We start from the raw sequence: 16,705 nt of genomic DNA, 5'->3' as shown, positions 1-16,705 counted from the left end.
TGATCTCCTTGTTGCTTTAGAGCAGCCACCAAGGTGTTTCCCTCCCAGAGCCCCAGGCAACAGGGCAAAAGACTCCGGCTGAAGCCTAGAGAGAGAAAACTAGGCTTGATTTGCCTCCTCTTCTTTATCCTTCCTCCTATGATACTTCTGGGGCCAAGAAAGGGCAGGCTTTCCTCCTATATGGAACTCTACAAGCCTGGGCCGTGATGAATAAAGATGGAAATAAAGGAAGCCATGCAATGCTCCCTTAATAGTCTGACTTGCAAAGCTGGAGTGGTGCAGAAAAATCCTATATTCAAGTGCCAGAGCCAGACACCCGCTTTGTATTCCTCTGTAAGTTTTTTTTTTTAATGTTTATTTATTTTGAGAGAGACAGAGAGAGAGAGAGCAAGCACGTGAGCAGTGGAGGGGCAGAGAGAGAGAATCCCAAGTAGGCTCCACTCTTAGCACGGAACCTGTCACGGGGCTTGATCTCGTGATCGGAGCCAAAATCAAGAGTCAAACGCTTAACCAACTGGGCCACCCAGGCACCTCTCCTATGTAACAGGTTTTGTTTTTTTTTTTTAATTATTTTTTAATGTTTATTTTTGGGGGAGAGAGAGAGAGGAGCAGAGAGAGAGGGAGACAGGATCCGAAGTGGGCTCTGTGCTGACATCAGACAGCCCAAAGCAGGGCTCGGACTCACAAACCACAAGATCACGACCTGAGCCCAAGTCCGACGGTACTGACTGAGCCACTCAGAAGCCCCTGTAACAATTTTAATCTCCCTAGCCAGAAGGATGCTTCAGGGAGACTAGGGGGGAAGATCACGTGTTCTGACGAGCTAAATATAAAAGCACATTGACGATTTTCAAACTGCCAGTATTAGCTCCATTCCACTTGCTACCAAAGTGTCCTAATTAATACCCACCTACTCAGACTTACAATAAAATTACAGCTGCCCACGAACCAGAGACCCTCTCCTTTCCACAATACATCCTCTCTCTGCTACAGTGCTGATAACGAACTTAGCAAACATTCATGAAAATTTACTGAATGGTACACAGATTATCTCATTTAATTCTTATAACAACCTTATGCTGCAAGTACTGTCATTCACTTATTTTACTGACGGGGAAACTGAGGTTTGGAAAGGTCACCTGCTCACCGTCGCATATTTAGCAAGTGATAGACCCAGGAGCCTGAAGCTTGGTTTTCAGTTACTGACTGCTTTCTAGTTTTTACTTGCTGGTCTCCACTGCTTCCCACCTGATCACCATGTCACAATGGTTACATTCCTAGACTGAACTAACCGACTTAACCCAACTAGAGGAGGGGCAGTTTTTCCAAGACCTTTACTACCAATTAAAATGATTTGAAATGTACAGTATAATCTGAGTGGATCTGTTTAAGGCAAAACTACACGTGGCTAATTTAACAGATTTTATTGCTTCTAGAAATCTTGGCACTAGTTAGAGATTAATTATCTTAAGTGAAGCTACCAGCTTAAAAACAATCAACGCTGCAATTAGTTATAGATGAATAAATCATTGTTCCGACCTTTATTTTCCCCGTTGCTCTAATTTTCTCACCTACCTTTTATCCTTTAATGTTTGATGATTTCTTTAAGCTTCTGCAAATCCTCTTGTGAATGAGGTGGGAGAGTTAGTAAATCTAATAAGTGAATTGGTGAACCACTGTATTTAAAAGGTTAAATAATAGTGAAATGTTGTTTCCCACTTTGTAGTCCTGTATACATTCTTTACCACGGACCCTTGAGCTTTTCAGAAGTCAATTCTGCATCTATCTTCGTGTCACCAGGATCTGTCCCGACGCATCCATTCAATAAATGTTTTTGGAACTTTAGAAAAAGCGACAGTACAAAGAGCTTGTTCTCCAAGAGCTGACCATGCAACAGGTAGCGTCAGGTGTATTGGAAGGGCTCAGTAAATGTGGAATAAGTCTCACCTCATCTTAACGGAAGAGGCTTGGATGAAAAATTGAGATTATTTCTAGGTTTTAGAAAGACCCGGAGAGGCAAGATATCTTATTGATGGTGGTTCATTGGCAAGAGGCCAGAACCAAGCATTCCAATCCGAGTATTTGGACCCCAAAGTCTTTGCTCTTTCTTCTACGCTAATGGAAACCCACACAAAGCGGGGCGCCTGGGTGGCGCAGTCGGTTAAGCGTCCGACTTCAGCCAGGTCACGATCTTGCGGTCCGTGAGTTCGAGCCCCGCGTCAGGCTCTGGGCTGATGGCTCAGAGCCTGGAGCCTGTTTCCGATTCTGTGTCTCCTTCTCTCTCTGCCCCTCTCCCGTTCATGCTCTGTCTCTCTCTGTCCCAAAAATAAATAAACGTTGAAAAAAAAAATTAAAAAAAAAAAAAAAAGAAACCCACACAAAGCAAGTGGGCATAGGCTTTGCCCATTTGCCTCGTATTTCTATGGGCAGCCACTGAGGGTTCAAGAGAGGACACAGGTGAAGCACACCTTTCCAGTCAGAGGCCTGTGTGCCCCTGGGCATGTGATGCTACCTGCACCAAGACAATTGTCATGTAACCATCCATCCCAAACTTGGCAATTTTATTTATTTATTTTTTTAATTTTAAAAATTTTTATTATTTGAGAAAGAGAGAGCAAGCAGGGGAGGGGCGGAGAGACAGAGGGAGACACAGAATCGGAAGCAGGCTCCAGGCTCTGAGCTGCCAGCACAGAGCCCGACGCGGGGCTCAAACCCGTAAACCACAAGATCATGACCTGAGCCGAAGTCGGAGGCTTAACCGACTGAGCCACCCAGGCGCCCCAAAGCTGGCAATTTTAAACACTGATTTATTATTTCTCACGATTCTGTGGGTTGACTGGGCGTTTCTCTGCCCCGTGTGGTGTTGGCTGGGCTTATTCCCACAGCGCCATTCAGCAGGCAGCCAGGCTGAGCTGAGAGGTCTGGGACCATGGTGCTTGGTGACCTTCAGCTAAGGGGCCTCAATTTTCCTCTGTGGGCCTCCTTCTGTGTGGCATCTCATCTCACAGGGCCTTCCCATGTGACCTTCTCCAGTGGTATAGCCTGGACTTCTTAAGGCATGACAATGACAGTGAGGCTGCTGGCGTTTTAAAGGCCTGGGCTTAGAAGTCCCAGAATGTCACTTCTGTCACAGTGTTAGAGAACACCATCTCAGATTCAGGAGGAAAAGAAATAGACTCCATCTCTTGATGGAGGAGCAGCATGCTTGCACAGAAAAGAGAATTGTCGGTGAGGTGACCACTTTGCGGGGAACTTACCGCAGAGCCCTCCCCAGGGCCATTATTACACCTAGTCTCCTTCTGAGAAGCCCACATACTAGGAATCTCACAAATCCCGAGCTGACGGGGCCATCCCTGCTGCCATGCGGAAAAAGCCTGCTTGAGAACAAAGTCAGCCCAGAGGAGAGCAGAGCAAGAGGCGGAAAATAAAAAAAAAAGAATGATGAAACCCAGTTTTCCACTCAGGTGGAACAGACAGGCCGTAGAGCTGGTGGTTAAGAGCTCAAGATTCGAAGTCATACCACCCTGAGTTCTAACCCAGCTCTGCCACTTATTAGCCGTGTAACTTTGAGGAAGTCAGTGTCTCCAAGCCTTGGATCCATCAGCTGTAAAATGTAGATAATAATAGTACCTGCCTTCATAGGAGTGTTGTGGGAATTAACTGTGATAACATTTGTGATGAGCTTAGTAAAGTGCTGGGCTCAGTTTAAGCCCTCAGCACATGACTGCTATAGAAAACTGAAATGCACTTAGAACCTCTCCCTCAACAGACTCTCCTGGCTTTGTCCTTGAAGGTCCCAAGTGAGGTCCCCATCCAAGTGAGACTGCACTGGAAACCCTGTAACATACAGCAAAAGATCTTCGATGGCAGAAGCCTTCTAATTAAAACATTCTTATTTCCTCTTATTTTTGAAAAAATGTTTATTTTTTTGAGAGAAAGAGTGAGCGGGGGACGGGGGGGGGGATGCAGGGGGGCAGGCAGAGAGACAAGGAGACAGAGAATCCCAAGCAGGCTCCGTGCTGTCAGCACAGAGCCTGAAGTGGGACTCGAACTCACAAACTGTGAGATCGTGACCTGGGCCCAAATCAAGAGTTGGATGCCTAGCCAACTAAGCCAGCCACACACCCCTCTTATTTCATATTTAAACCGTTGAAGCCAAAAACAATGAATGCCAGCCTTTAATTTGGGGCAAGAACCATTGGTAAGTTTTATACACTTCTTAAGCAAGTCCTAAGCCAGACAACTTTGATAGGTGAAGAACCACACGGCTATGACCACACCAAGAAAGTGGCACCATTAGAACCTGTCACATTTTGTTTATTCCCATAAAGCTGAATTCAAATCATACACAGTTGTTTCTCAGAGGTCAGGCGGATCTGGGTTTCAGTTCACCTTGAAAAGCTAAAGATCACTTGTCTGACATGGAATACTTTTGTCTGTTATGCAGGAAGTGCTCACCTCATGTATATATCTTGGTCCATTCATGAAGTGATTGCTCATGTCCTCTGTTCTTTGCTGGAGGCGTAGGCTAATTTTGTGTCTGGTGGACTGGTCTGTGAATTTCGGTGGTTATGCATGCATTCTTTTCTCTCTCTGTATTGTACTAAAACACACATAAATAGGGGGCCTGTGGGGCTCAGTCAGTTAAGCATCTGACTTCGGCTCAGGTCGTGATCTCACGGTTTGTGGGTTCGAGCCCCGCATCGGGCTTTGTGCTGACAGCTCAGAGCCTGGAGCCTGCTTCGGATTCTGTCTTCCCCTCTCTCTGACCTGCCCCGCCCCCATCCTCTGTCTGTCTGTCTCTCTCTCTGTCTCTCTCTCTCAAAAATAAATAAAACATTAAAAACACACACACAACATAAATTTACCATTTAGTGACATTCATAATGTTGTGCAGCCCTCACACCCAGCCCCAAGAATACCTTTCCTTTTAATTCTTTTTTTCTTGAACTAACTCCCTCAGTCATCTCAGTTTGTAGACCTGGCCGGAGCCAGAACTGAAGGAGATTGTTTGAAGCCATGTATCCTGATCAGACTGGTTTAACAAGGCTGAGGAATCTGTTGTGACCATGAGGAGAGGGCATGGCCCCTGCTGCCTGCAAACCCCACATAGGGGCCTGTGGGCATGTGTTGTGTGCAAGGGAACACCCCCCAACCCAACACACACACACACACACACACACACACACAAAACAGGATCAACTATCTTTCGTTAATTGGGTAGTTAGTATCACCTCTCCTGACACCACTCTGGAATAAGATAAAGGTCTACATTTGCTTTTATTTTATTTTATTTTTAACGTTTATTGATTTTTGAGACGGAGAGAGACAGAGCATGAACAGGGGAGGGTCAGAGAGAGGGAGACACAGAGTCTGAAACAGGCTCCAGGCTCTGAGCTGTCAGCACAGAGCCCGACTCGGGGCTCGAACTCACGGACCATGAGATCATGACCTGAGCCGAAGTCGGCCGCTCAACCGACTGAGCCACCCAGGCGCCCCTACATTTGCTTTTAAATGACTGGCACTCTTTGTAGAAGCATGATTGAATTATTACTTTTGTTTTTACAGGAAAGGGCCCATGCTCATTAAGTGTTTCATGTGCCAGGTACCTTGCTGCTAATTGGTTTCTTAACATCCCTGTGGAGAAGGCCCTTCATTAGCTCCATCTTACAAATGAAAAAATGAAGATTCAGAAAGTTCAGGGGTGCCTGGGTGGCTCCATTGTTTAAGCGTCCAACTCTTGATTTCTGTTCAGGTCATGATCCCCTGGTCGTGAGATCGAGCCCAAAGTTGGGCTCTGAGCTAGGCATGGAGCCTGCTTAAGATTCTCTCTCTCTCTCTCTCTCTCTCTCTCCCCCTTCACCCCTCCCTTGCTTGTGCTCATTCTCTCTCTCTCAAAAAAAAAAAAAAAAAAAAAAGAGAAAAGAAAAGAAGAAAAGTTCAACATTTCCAAGAGCAGACATCTAGTAAGCTGTAGAACCAGGATTCAGATTCTCATCTCTGACCCTAGAGCCCATGCTTGTAACTAACAGTGAATACAACCGTTTATGTTCCACAAGGCAAACCAAACCTACCCGGGACACGCAGCCTGAGTCTCAAGAGCAAGAAACATCATCAAAGAAAAGCTGCCTGAGCAAGCGAAACCAATCCTACAAAACTGCAAGGTAGCACATCTTACAGAAGCAAAAACAACTCTATCCCTCACCAGCCCCATTCTTCACACAGAGCTGACCTACCAACTCGTGTAAAAACCTGCTGTGGATCTCAGCCTTCATCTCCAGGATTCGTTTACGCCATTTCTGTCTTTGCCTGGCTAGATCCTCAGGCTCTCCTTTTCGACTTCCTAGTACGCTTTCGCTCCTTTTGGTTGCCTTTCTTAGCTCCTGACTCTAGCTGTCTACACTTCTGGCTATATGCATTTTGACAAGCCGCTTGAGCCCCCACCAGAATTTTCTCTTGGAAATGATCTTCACATTGACCTTGTAGGAAATGCAGGTGAGAGAGCCCCAGACTTGGCTCCCACCGCCCCCTCAACCTCTGCCATACTGGAGACCTCTGAGGAGGACACCATTTGCATTTGCGTAAACCTTTATTTACAGTACACTTGAAAAATGTCCTCCAATGTTTATAGAAGAAGACAGAGCAGGTACTACGTTCTCTATTTATTTTTAATGTACAAACATTTCAAGCATACACAGAATGATATAGAGAGATCCATGAACCAGTGCCCAGATTTGACACATTTACATGTATTTTTCCTTAAAGAAATACAATGTTACAGATACCATTGAATACTTTCATCCCATTTCCTTCTGTCCTTCCTCAGAGAACCTACTGTATTTAAACATTGCATTTTAAAACCCATTCTAGGGGCGCCTGGGTGGCGCAGTCGGTTAAGCGTCCGACTTCAGCCAGGTCACGATCTCGCGGCCCGTGAGTTCGAGCCCCACATCGGGCTCTGTGCTGACGGCTCAGAGCCTAGAGCCTGCTTCAGATTCTGTGTCTCCCTCTCTCTCTGCCCCTCCCCCGTTCATGCTCTGTCTCTCTCTGTCCCAAAAATAAATAAAAACGTTGAAAAAAAAATTAAAAAAAAATAAAACCCATTCTATGTTTGAACCATCCCACACAGGTCCTAAAGCTATATCTAATGATCTATTTATCTATCTGAATCCACAATGGATATTGTTGTTTCATTCTTAAAATTTTCATATAATATCATACTATATGTATCCATTTGCAACTTTTGCAAAGTTACATTTTTAAGATTTCTCTCCATTGAAATGTATCTAAGTTTATTCACTTTACTTACTAGATAGCGTCTCTCTCTCTACTTGCGTATGTGGACACATGCATTACTCATCTAGTCTCCTGCTGTTAGAAACGTAGTAACTTTGTTTTGCACCATTTCAAAAGATATGGCAATGGCCGGTGTGCATCTGTTCTTGTTAGCCATGGGCCAGACTTTTTCTAGAGCAAATTCCTGAAAGTGGAATTGCTGGGTCATAGGGTAAAACCTACAATTTTAGATGACACTGCCAGTTGCTCTCCCAAGTGTCCCAATTTACACTCCCATTATCTGAGTTTGAGAATTCCCATTTCCCTTCATCTTTGACGACTCTTGGCATTATCACATGTATCAGGTTTTCATCAATCTGTCCGCTAAAAAAATAATTTCTCATTGTTTTATCACTGGCAGATTTTCTTTTTTTTTTTAATTTTTTAATATTACTTATTTTTGAGAGAGACAGAGACAGAATGCGAGTGGCTTACGGGCAGAGAAAGAGGGAGACACAGAATCGGAAGCAGGCTCCAGGCTCTGAGCTGTCGGCACAGAGCCGGACGCGGGGCTCGAATTCACGAGCTGTGAGATCGTGACCTGAGCTGAAGTCGGGCACTCAACCAACTGAGCCATCCAGGAGGCCCAGATTTTCTAAATTAAGGGTTCATTTTCCTTCTTATAAAGTTCACTGAGGTTTTCTATTTCTTCTTGACTCAGTTTTTGTAATTTAAACTTTTCAATAAAACTGCCCATCTACATTTCAAATACCTTGGCATAAAGTTGATATGGTATTTTATTATTGTTTTTCAAATATTCTGTAATATATACTCTTTTCATTCCTGATATTGTTCATTTATGTCTTCTCTCTCTTTTATTTTATTTTATTTTATTTATTTTTTTACAAAAATTTTTTTTCAATGTTTATTTATTTTTGGGACAGAGAGAGACAGAGCATGAACGGGGAAGGGTCAGAGAGAGAGGGAGACACAGAATCGGAAACAGGCTCCAGGCTTCGAGCCATCAGCCCAGAGCCCGACGCGGGGCTCGAACTCCCGGACCGCGAGATCGTGACCTGGCTGAAGTCGGACGCTTAACCGACTGCGCCACCCAGGCGCCCCTCTCTCTTTTATTTTAATAGATCTCACTAGAGGGTTGTTTATTAGATAAATATTCCTCCCCCCCCCAAATGTTTTGGTGGTGTTACCGTGTTATTCTTTCTTGTCTCCTTATTTTCTATTTCATTAATTTCTGTGCCAATTTTTAGTCTTCTTTTTTCTCTCTTTTTTGAGCATTCTCTCTGTGGTTCTTTCAGTAACTGCTTTAGTTGAATGATAAATTAATTTCCAATCTTTCTTTTTTAAGCTTATATATTCACCTTCAAAATCTGCGTTAGCGGTTTGATCTATATTTCTTTGGGTGTGATTTTGTCTTAAATATTTAAGAAAATATTTAATAAAATTTAATAATACCATATTTTTTAATTTAGTGATGTTTTTATTTTATTTTTATTTTTAAATATATTTTTAAGTTTATTTACTTATCTTGAGAGAGAGAGAGCACACAAGCAGGGTAAGGGCAGAAAGAGAGGGGGACAGAGGAACCGAAGTGGGCTCCTTGCTGACAGCAGAGAGCCCCACATGGGGCTTGAACTCACGAACCGTGAGATCATGACCTGAACTGAAATTCAGAGTCAGATGCTTCACTGACTGAGCTACCCAGGTGCCCCAGGACCTTAAGATGTTTTAACTGTAGCCACCTATCTATTTTCTAAGTATGTATTTTTAGTATTATCGTTCTATCTTTTCTGGTAAACTATCACCTCTCCTTTATTGTTATTTCTCTCAGTTTATAGACAAGACAATGGAGGTTCCGTGACTTGTCTAGGCTCACACATTTAAAAAGTGGCAACATCCGTCCAGAACCCACCTTCACTTGGGAATGAAACATCTGTAGACTCGAATTTGTGGGGATATCCTGGTATGGCTCATTTTTCTATGACCAGCTTTAAGACACAAAGAGTGTTACTGGGTATGTCCAAATATCTCTCAACAGTGAAATGGATGACATGGGTGTTTTGCCCTTCATTTTGGCCCCAGATTGAAATTCAGCTCTTTAAGCACCTTGTGTTTTTCAGTGTATTTACAGAATCTCCTTATTACTATGCAGGACTGACAAATGCCAGGGGATGTGCTGAGAGTAGATTAATGATATAATATAGAGGAGGCCACTCCCTCCTTCCTCATGTAAGATGGCTATCATACAAAGAGAGCCATCCTTGAGATTTCTTCTTTGAAATTTCCGTCTATATGTCCTGCCATCCATCCTTTGATATGTGACAGTTTTATGGCTAAGGCTGGAATTGTAATTGCACAAATTTCCAGCCTACTGCTTCGGTCCTCCAATCATGTTTCTTACTAATAAGGCTGAGATCCCAAGTGAAACGGTTTGTGGATAGCTTACAACCTATTGCTATTGTAAGAAAACTAACAAAGCCCATTGAAGGTGAAGAGTGTCACAGTGTCATCTCTGTTCATGAAAGACAGCCCAATTTTCAGTTGGGGAACAAAGAGTATATTTGAGGGCGAAAGGCTGGCGAAATAGCTTGGCTGAGTAAATGCTCCTGCAGGAACGATTATTGCCTCATCACTCAAAGGTGAAAGAACAGGAAAATAAAATGGCACAGATTGCATCCACCAGGTAACAGATGAGGGAAAGAAGAAGAATAGAGTTCCAAAGCTTGCGAGTATGCACGTGATCTTCTGCAGACCCTGAAAGAAGACGCCTGTGCTCATAATTTGGGATTGTGCGATCAGATTGAGAACTCACGCCTCATTTGAAAAATAAATCACCGTAAGATTCGGTGCAGTGTAAATGGATTTAGAAAGAAGCATTTGAGAAACACAGCCCTGGCTGGCGCTGGAAAGTGGGACCAAGGATGAAGTTGGTCTTAGATGTCTGCCTGTGTCAGGCCCCGTCCTAAGCACTTTACATACATTATTTTGAATGTTCTCTTTCACATAGCTAGTAAGTGGAACACTCGGGGATTTGAACCCAGGTCTGCTTGACTATCAATTCATATTTGCCTTTGAATGAGATGATGTGTGTAATTTGGCAGTTTAAAGGTTAAAAGTGTGACCACAAAGGTGTACACTCTGGATTGATTCTTTTCTCACCGCCCTGAGCCAACGGAGAGGAAATCTGCACAGAGATTTTCCTCTGTTTAAACTCCCCGCTCCCCCCCCCCCCCACTAAGCAGTCATCACCACTTAAAAATAGGACTTGATACTCCTGAAACCAATACTAGACTATACATTAACTAACTTTGAGTTTAAATAAATAAATTAAAAATAAATAAATAAAAACAGGACTCGAGCCCCCTCCCACCAAGTCTCAGTCTTGAATCCCTTGTCCTAACCTGTTGCAAGGGCTGCACGCTGATCTGGACTTCAATTCTCCCTCCCCAAGCGATCCCGCCACCTCTGTTCTGTTCCTATCCCCATTGCTTTTCTCTAGTTTCTTAGCTACCATTGCTCCCCTTGGCAGCCTGAGTGCTGGCTGAGGACATGCTTCCCATCTCCTCCCTTAGTGCCCCTAGTTGTTAGCTGTTAGTGCCCCTTAGGCCACTCTGGCTTGACTCCATTCCTGCGACAACCTGCCTCCCACCTCCTCCGAAGGCAATTCAGTGCACTCTCCTACCCACCTCCCTTACATTTCCGACATTCATGAAACGCACTGAGCAGCTTCTATGCGCCAGGCACTAATCCAAGCAGTGGGCGTGCAAATATGCCCAAAAAGGTCATGGTGTTGTGATAGAGACAAGCAAGCAAGCAAGCAGGGTTTTGAATGCATGCAATAAATGTTCCCATACAGGTGTGCACGGGGTAGCCGTGAGATGGTCTCCTCTGAGGCTGAAGTGAGGATTGAAGGAGGCTTCACGGATAAGGTGAAGACTTACCTGACTCTATAAGAATGAGTAGGAGTTCCCATCATTTCCCACCAGCTGGGTTGCTATGGTTATAGCTACAGTAGGCGACTGAATGTTAAGGAGTAAGGGTAGAAGGAGAGGTGACAAGGAAAGGGAGGGTACTTAAAGACTTTTCATACCATCCACTCAATCCTTTAAGATGGAGGAAAAATGATATTCCTGACTGGAGTTTCATTCTTCTGCTAGTTGGGAGAAATTCCCTCTCTTCTTTCTATTCTGTGAAAACATAATGGTGGTGGTGGTGGTGGTATTATGTGAGTAATCACCTTTCCCATAATACTACCTACCATTTTTTTTTAAAGGTACTTACTGTATGTTAGAGACTTTACTCCCTGTCTGTTTCCTCTTACTGGATACGAAGGTCTCAGTTCCCAGATTGCGCTGCTTGCGGCCCCACCTGCTGGTAGGATCCGGAAGTTCAGAAGTCCTATGGACTTGTCCCAGGGCTCCATCTGCCTTTCTTTTAGGTGTCCAGGAGCCCTGACATATGTCCTGTGGCAAGAAGTTCAGACGGGTTTGGTCCTATTTCAATGGATTGACTGCATGAAGGGTACTGAGTGCATCGGAAGCTGGTCATGGTGGCCAAAGCATGGGAGTTCGGCTCCTGTTCTCTGCTCTTGAGCCCCAGTCACTGGAGTGCAATCTCCCGCAGGAAGAGAGAAGGGATTCTTTGAGGATGGGCGGCGCAGCCCCAGGACAACACTCCCTAAGGAGACTCAGAGCCAGATCATCCTCGATTCTCATTGTGTTCCCCCATGGAGCTGCATCCACAAGAAGCCAGGCTACTCAGGGATAGTGAGGATGGGACTCAGCTTCTCAAGAACCTCGTGAGACGGTAGCAGCAGAACCGACACACTGTCCAATCCTTGCTTGAGATGCTGCAGAGGCCGGGCCTCAGCTCACCAACCCTGGTCCCCCCTGGCAGTTTTTCAAGGGAATGGGAGGCGTCTGGGTTACGTTCAGTTGAGACACCCTTGTTTTTCCCAATACAGCTGCACCTCCAGGGTTATCGTTCTTAAAATATACCAGCCTTGAGGGACAGGCAGAACCCATCATAGCACACACACTTAACAGACCTAGAATCCCCATCTATTACTCTCCTTTAGAGGTTTATTGCCAAGGCAGGTCATAAGTCCCACATCTCTTGACTCAGTTGGACCCATTGCCTTTCTGGATCCTTTTCTGAGTTGCCTGCATTCACCTTCATATACCACCTCCAGCTTGAGCTCTCAGAGGGAAGGTTTGGGGATATGGAAAGGAATCAGTCTGTTCTCTCCCAGAAGATCCCTGGGCTCACTCTTCAAACTGGTCCCTAACACTCCCCAGAATCTTGCATACAAGGAGGGGGCCTTCACTCAGTTACACAGGAGGCCCATTCAGAGTTTCCTTAGGTAGGGAAGGCTCTAAAGACTTCTTTTAAGGTAACCAGTGCCAAACTGCCGGCAATTTCTTTTGCTAAATAAGAAAGAAAAGATCTGCTTTTCATCTTTACAATAACCCTATAAGGCAGGCATTATTGGGATCCTCATTTTATAGGAAAGAACGCTAAGACCCAGCCACATGAAGTAACTTGCCCAGGTTTTCGGTGGTCAGTAACACAGCAGAGATTCAGAGCCAGCTCTGTTGGACTTGAAAGCCCCCCATGCATGCTGCCCCCGCCTCCTGGCCAGGGAGGGGGTCCTCATCCTCAGTGCATAATATTCACTGAAGAATGAAGGATACTTTGCAGTGAATGCTGAAATCAGGAATGGGTTGCATATGGACCCACTGACACATGTTACTTCTGCTTGGTTTTGTCCTCTGTATCTGTGTGGCCCAAAGTCTGTAAACCAACCCTAACCTCCAGGACCTCAGAATGTGACCATAGTCGAGGGTAGAGACATGAAAGAGGTGATTAAGGTAAAATCAGGCCCTATGGGTGAGTCCTAATTCAATATGGCTGATGTCCTTATACGAAAAGGAAGTTGGGACACGGACATTCACAGAAGGAAAGACCATGTGAAGACAAAGGAAGATGGAGACCATCTATAAGCCAAGGGGAGAGGCCCAGAAGAAACCAACCCTGTGCACACCTTGATCTTGGACCTTTGGCTGCCAGAACTGTGAGAAAATAAATGTCTATTATTTAAGCCACCCAGTCCGTGGTACTTTATTATGGCAGTTCTAGGAAACTGATAGAGTATTTACAGTCTTGTGACCGATAGCATTTCCCAAGACCGATAGCAAGGTAGGTTCCCATAAAGAATAAGCAATGTTTATATAATATTTCCTTAACAAAATTGCTTCCCCCAAGAGTATTTGCCTGGATGCAAGGAAGAGAGACTGGAAAGTGGGAGGCGTCATTAATATGGAGAAAGAGACATCCTACAAGTTTTCTTTTCCATCGTGGTCTTAGGCGTAGTTACTATTTACAGCATTCGGGCAGTTATCTCTATTGAACTCTGAATGTGAGATGTCTCATACACTTAATCTCCACAACTATCCTCTGAGGTGATTGCTCATCCTGCTGATGGGAAAACTAAAGCATAATGAGGATAAAGTAATTTGTGGAATCATACAGAGTAGGTGGCAGGAAAGACCCATGCTTTTAATGACTATGAATTTGACTTCTAGGATTTCACTGTCCCCCTTCTCCATGGCTTCTCGGACTTTCCCAGTTACGTATCACAAACTGTGGGATATAGTGAAAGGCTGGGTCTTGCCAAAGTGTGGTCCTCGGACCAGCAGCAGGCATTACCTGGGAGTCTGTGAGAACTGCAGAACCTCAGCCCTACCCCAGATGTGCCAAATCAAGATCTGCGTTTTAGCAAGATCCTCAGACAGTACCAGCTAGATAATTGGTAGGGCCCAATGCAAAACGAAAATGCGAAGCCCTCAGTTTAAAAATCAGTAAGCATTTCAAGATGGTGGCAGGAGAGCATTAAACCGAATGTGGGTGGGACTACCCAGGTCTCACACCCATGGAGCCAACCCTGCCCACGGGTGAGACACGGGGACCATAAAGCGTGAGAAGCATAAACCTAGAAGATTCAGTGTTGCAGCCCTTCACTAGAGGGATGCTTTTAGTTGTATTTGATCTTTTTTTGCATTTTATCTTTAAAAAACTCCAAAATTTTGCATTATACTCCTTAATATACCCGTTGGCCTTACCATAAAATAACATTTCCCCCCAAAGAAACCTGGAAGGAAAACATAGCATCAACAACTTCTGGCACCCTGGCCATCTAGGAAGCAAGCACAAGCATCCCGGTGCAAAAATCCTGAGGTGAGCCTATCCTAGGTGCAGACGGAAGAGCCCTCGATTAAATATTTCCAACAGAGTCACACCATATACATTTCATGTGCCTTTCTTGCCAGACGCTGAGCATTCGTTAGTATTGCTCTGGACCAGTTATTTAAGCTCTGGGCCCGTCAGTCTTCTCGTCTATAACATGGGGAGAAGAATAGTACTACTTCAGGGGTTGTTGTGAGGATTCAACGAGATAATAAATAAAAATAAGACACAGAGAACGTTTCCTGGCTTACGTTAAACGTTCAATAAATGTTGACGTGTCGTTACATCGCGGAGATTAGGTTCTTGTTTCACTTTGAAGAAAGCAGAAAATGAGGCAGACAGGGTGTCACAAGGGGAACTGGCTCAGCCTCTAGACAGAGCTCCGTGGGATGGCACTTATTCTAATGAGTTCATCTTGACCTGGGACCTGGTCTTCATTCTACTGATGCAGAAACCTAACTTTGTCAGCACCCAGAGAGTGCAGCTGTAATTGGGGGGTGAACTTACAATACCCGACGCCGGTGGTGTGTGTGTGGGTGTGTGTGCATGAGCTCAGAGAAAAACAGGGAAAGGGGGTGGGGGAGGAGAAGAGAGACAGGGAGAGGGATTGAGAGAGACAGCGCAAGTAGAAATTTTGAGTCTGGTGAGGATGACCCTTACATTTTTCAGCGAGAGAAACTCTTACTACAGAGGGCTTGAAGGTTGCTGGGAAGAACAACGTCAGCAGTGACAAGACAGTCTCAAGGGACTGTCTTGGTCTTAGCTGTGACACCAACTCCCTTTGTTGGGTGGCGTCTTCTGAAACAACCACAGCTGGGTCGCACTGGGTAGCACTGTGTAGTCTTTAAGCCTCAAGGGGGCGCTCTAAACTTCAGCTCCAAGAACGAGGCAAGGGCCATCTAGCCAGGTCTTGCCTTTTGGGTATAAACAAACACAGGAGATTTTTGGAGAGAACACGGAAGGTAGGTGGGTGGGCTGTGCTTAGGAGAGAGTGAGTGAGGCTGGGCACGTGGAGCTCCAGAGGTGCATTTGGGGCCATTGCTAGAGAAATGTTTTTCTCTCTCAGCTTCTACAATTGAATAGAATGATTAGTGTGTGTGTGTCCATATTTCCGCTTACAGAAGTTAAACATGCATGTTGTAAAATTTTTTAATATGAGGGAAGGTATGGCTTTGAAAGTGAAATGCATTCGTACCCCCAACCCGGCCCCCCAAAGCGTTGCGTTTCATATGTTTGCTATGACTGTATCCACTAACTAGCTAGCAAATAACTATACATATACAGGAACACATGTGTAGTTATGTCTACGTAAATAGGAATGCCGACAATTAAGTTCACAATGATAACCTGTAAAGCTGCCTGAAAAGCTTGTGTTTCATGGCCCACTGCGTTCCTTTCCCACGAGCAAGTAGCACAGAAAGGCAAATTATCAGAAATTTATGAGCTGAGCATAGAAAGAAAACAAGGGAAGTGAGTTAATCTTCTGAAATGTCTTTCAGCTAAAAGACACGTCCCCTCCCCATCAATGCATCGGGGAACTAGTATCTCACAGACCACATTTGGAAAATGGTGATCTCTGCTTATGTCATTTTGAAGTCTCCTTAAGGCAGAAATTATTACTGGGTTATATTGTTCCTTTTAGAATTCCCTGCATTGGGGTAAAAATTAACAACTTTCTTTAACCTACCTATGGGTTCTTTGAAAAGATATTTAATGACCTATTTAAGATGATTAAAACCATCCTATTAATTTTTTGCTCATGTTTCAAAGGAGACTGGGCAAAGTAACAGTTATTTAAGATAAAATAAACCAGCAGACCAAAAACTATTAATGCTAATAAATCTAAAAGTAAAGTCTGCCATTAGGAATGGCTTAAATATATGAAGTATTTCTTTTAAAATAATCACTATTCCTATACCCTTCACATAGGTCTAGAAGTGCACGTTATGATTACTTTTAGGCATATAACACACAAACGGTAACAAATGGTGCCTTTGGCCCCAAGCCATTCTTCGTCTCATCCACTAGAGGGTACCTGAGGGTTGTTCAACAAAAGCACTCAGGAAACCAGATTAAAAATGTGAACCAGAAACCACAGACCAAAAGTGCTGTATATATATTTTAATACTTCTGGCACATGACTAACCAAATTCAGTGTGCTAAAAGA

The sequence above is a fragment of the Prionailurus bengalensis genome, chromosome D1 (genome assembly GCF_016509475.1).
Source record: "Prionailurus bengalensis isolate Pbe53 chromosome D1, Fcat_Pben_1.1_paternal_pri, whole genome shotgun sequence".
NCBI classification, from domain to species: domain Eukaryota; kingdom Metazoa; phylum Chordata; class Mammalia; order Carnivora; family Felidae; genus Prionailurus; species Prionailurus bengalensis.
This window is presented reverse-complemented; position numbering follows the sequence as displayed.